The following is a 5000-nucleotide window of genomic DNA, read 5'->3' as shown; positions in this document are numbered from 1 at the left end:
ATGGACTGGATGACAGCTGAGTAGAACTGTACGAGCAGCTCCTGTGGCAGGTTGAATTTCCTCAGCTGACGCAGGAAGTACAGTCTCTGTTGGGCTTTCTTCACAATAGAGTCTATGTGAGTGTCCCACTTCAGATCCTGAGAGATGGTGGTGCCCAGGAACCTGAATGACTCTACTGCAGTCACAGTGCTGTCCATGATGGTGAGTGAAGGGAGTGCAGGGGGGTTTCTCCTGAAGTCCACAAATTTAAGGAGGAAATACTCAACAATGGTGTCGACATATGAATTTACACATGGTTTGTCTTAAAGCACATTAAAAACACCACATAGACACATAAACAACATTAAAAGCTGGATTGAAGCGGATGTCATAACAAATGTCAGATTTTAAAATGAGCAATTCATTTATAAATAATTATGTAAGATCCCTGTGGAAATACAAACTGAAAAGGGGCGGAGCTACATAAGGACTATAGACTGAACATGCATGATGAGGGAACGATCCCTTTTAATTAGTTTTTTTTTTTTACCGTATTACAGTATAAGACTTAATAAGAAATTAGGGATGCACAGTATATCGGCCCCATATCGGTATCGGCCGATATATGTTCAGTTTTAATGTTAGCGTTATCGGCCTGATATGAAATTTGGCCTATAAATTAAAGCTGATAAATAATGTATTTTTTCTGGGAGCTGAGACTCTTCAGATGTTCATCATGATGGTTCTGAATTGCTTGAAATATAATTGGAATCACTTTAATAAGGAAAATATAGTTATGTGCTGTCATATTGCCTACATAACATTATAATGAAAACAGTATAATTGTGTGTTTTGGAACGTAGATTTTAATGGAGAGACTTTTGTTTTTGCAATCAGGATCTCGAAAATTATATAAAAATTTGGATTTAGATTTATCGGCCAATATATCGGTTATCGGCTTTCAAATATAAAGAATTATCGGTATCGGCCAAAATGTTCATATCGGTGCATCCCTATAAGAAATAAGATACACTCTCACACACTCACGCACACTCACGCACACTCACTCACGCACACTCACTCACGCACACTCACTCACGCACACTCACGCACACGCACACTCATACTCATACACACTCATGCACACACTCACGCACACTCATACACACACTCACACATGCACACTCATGCACACATTAATGCACACACTCACGCACACTCACTCACGCACACTCACTCACGCACACTCACGCACACGCACACTCATACTCATACACACTCATGCACACACTCACGCACACTCATACACACACTCACACATGCACACTCATGCACACACTCATGCACACTCACGCACGCATACTCATACACATACACACTCATGCACTCACGCACACTCATACACATACACACTCATGCACACTCACACACGCACATTCACACACATACACACTCACACTCATGCACACTCATGCACACACACTCATGCACACTCACACACGCACACTCACACTCATGCACACTCACGCACGCACACTCATGCACACTCATACACACTCATGCACTCACGCACACTCATACACATACACACTCATGCACACTCACACGCACTCATACACACTCATGCACACTCATGCACACTCACACACATACACACTCACACACGCACACTCACACACATGCACACTCATGCACACTCATGCACACTCATGCACACTCATGCACACTCATGCACGCACACTCACACACATACACACTCATGCACACTCATGCACACTCATGCACACTCACGCACACTCATACACATACACATACACACTCATGCACTCACGCACACTCATACACATACACACTCATGCACTCACGCACACTCATACACATACACACTCATGCACACTCACACGCACACTCATACACACTCACTCACACACATACACACTCACACATGCACACTCACACACACACACACACACACACACACACACACACACACACACACACAAACACACACTCACTCATGCACACTCATGCACACTCATGCACTCACGCACACTCATACACATACACACTCATGCACTCACGCACACTCATACACATACACACTCATGCACATTCACACGCACACACGCACACTCTCACACACACACACACACACACACACACACACACACACACACACACACACACACTCACTCATGCACACTCACACACACACACACACACACACACACACACACACACACACACACACACACACACTCACACACATACACACTCATGCACACTCATGCACTCACGCACACTCATACACATACACACTCATGCACTCACGCACACTCATACACATACACACTCATGCACATTCACACGCACACTCATACACACTCACACACATACACACTCACACACTCATGCACACTCACACACACACACACACACACACACACTCATGCACACTCATGCACTCACGCACACTCATACACAGACACACACTCACACACACACTCACACACACTCACACACAATCACACACACTCACACACACACACACTCACACACACTCACACACACACACACACACACACTCATGCACACTCACACACATACACACTCACACACGCACACTCACACTCACACACACTCACACACACACACACACTCATGCACACTCACACACACTCATGCACACTCATGCACACTCATGCACACTCATGCACACTCACACACATACACACTCACACACGCACACTCACACACTCATGCACACTCATGCACACTCATGCACACTCATGCACACTCATGCACACTCACACTCGCACACTCACACACGCACACACACACACATACACACTCATGCACACTCATGCACACTCATGCACACTCATGCACACTCATGCACACTCATGCACACTCACGCACACTCACGCACACTCACGCACATTCACATACACACTCATGCACTCACGCACACTCATACACATACACACTCATGCACTCACGCACACTCATACACATACACACTCATGCACACTCACACGCACACTCATACACACTCACTCACACACATACACACTCACACACGCACACTCACACACACACACACACTCATGCACACTCACACACACACACACTCACACACATACAAACTCATGCACACTCATGCACTCACGCACACTCATACACAGACACACACTCACACACACACTCACTCACACACACTCACACACAATCACACACACTCACACACACTCACACACACTCACACACACTCAGATCATTTAGTTATCCGTGTGCAGTTGGGATATAAATCAGGGAAAACACGTGCCGGTGGGTTTGGATCTAACGGAGTGTGTGTCCATCAGCGGAGGAGAAAAATAACATGTATTCACAGTATGAAGGAGAAACACACACGTGTCGTGTCAATCAAACAGCTCTTTTCCTGCACTGAAGCCTAATCCAGCCCGGTGTGTGTGTGTGTGTGTGTGTGTGTGTGTGTGTGTGAGGCCACGTGAGTGTATGAGGTGAGATTTACCTCATTTCATACATCAACTCACCCTAAACCACAGCAGTGTGTGAATCATACAATGACCTTCGCTGCTAACTAACTACACAACGTTAACTATTCACTGTTGTCTTCCACACCGCCTCTTTCAGATCATCTCAACCCTGGGATAGACACAGACACGGACAGAAGAGGAAAAAAGAAAACCTTAAAAGTGCTCTTGTTTTCCACACGTCATGCCAGTAGATTCACACACACACGCATTTTTAGTACGATACGCTGAAACGCAAGGTTACACAACTGAGAGGATGCTTGCGTAAGTGTGAATCCTCAGGTGTGTGCGTGTGTATATATACACACTAAAATGTAATAGTGTGTTTTCCTCTGTAAAAAGTTTTCCTCTGTTACATAAATAATTCAATTCACATTTATTTGTATAGCGCTTTTCACAATACACATCATTTCAAAGCAGCTTTACAGAAACCGCATGAGAAAATGCAAATAACACATAGGTAAGTGCTGCAATGCATGCTGGGAGCTGACAGACCCTTCACACATCTGCAACAATAGCTATGATTAAGCTCATGCAAACACAATACTGACATGATTAGGTGATTATAATCAAGAATACAGTAACCATAAGAGCAGTAAAATATGTGTATGGTAAAATATGGGTACAAAATGTATATTAAAATGTGAATAGCGATAAAATTGCAGTAAAACAAACACATTTCTCAGCGAATAATCAAAATTATAAATGTCTTAATCCGAGTTATTCCTTTATTATTGCCAAAATATTGATGTTCAGTAAATGTATGGAATTGTTTTAGACTCTGAAATAATATTGGCTTACCATATGCTTTTATGTAGATTTAAACTGATGTTTCAATATCTGTGACTCTGCGTACTGGATAACATGTAGTTGACTTTCGCACTGAAAGAGTTTCTCACACTCAGAACTGAGAAATTCTTTATGTGTTGGTGTGAGACGGAAGGACTTGGCCTTGGTGAGAGCACACACACACACACACACACACACACACACACACACACACACACACACACACACACACACACACACACACACACACACACACACACAGAGAAGTCACAACATGCTAACTTTGACCCGACATCTCTGAACATTCAAACACTCACTCCCTACAAAACCCTAGTGTGCATCAGATCACACACACACACACACACACACACACACACACACACACACACACACACACACACACACACACACACACACACACAGCTGAGCGCACACACACACACTTACACATTCATACACACACACACACACACACACACACACACACACACACACACACACACACACACACACAGCTGAGCGCACACACACACACACACACACACACACACACACACACACACACACACACACACACACACCTGAGCACATACACACACACAGCTGAGTACACACAAACGCATGCACACACACACACAGCTGACCGCACACACACACACACACACACACACACACACA

General features: G+C 44.3%; 1 protein-coding gene across 1 annotated transcript in view; it reads right to left on the bottom strand.

Moving 5' to 3' along the window:
• Positions 1 to 5000, bottom strand: part of LOC308686414 (N(G),N(G)-dimethylarginine dimethylaminohydrolase 1-like) — a gene marked incomplete at its 3' end in the record, with an annotated part of 62178 nt that overhangs the window by 38060 nt on the left and 19118 nt on the right. The gene's annotated exons all lie outside the window — the stretch shown is intronic.

Source organism: Scardinius erythrophthalmus (assembly GCF_964197995.2).
Source record: "Scardinius erythrophthalmus genome assembly, contig: HAP1_SCAFFOLD_258, whole genome shotgun sequence".
Taxonomy (NCBI): domain Eukaryota; kingdom Metazoa; phylum Chordata; class Actinopteri; order Cypriniformes; family Leuciscidae; genus Scardinius; species Scardinius erythrophthalmus.
This window is presented reverse-complemented; position numbering and strand designations above follow the sequence as displayed.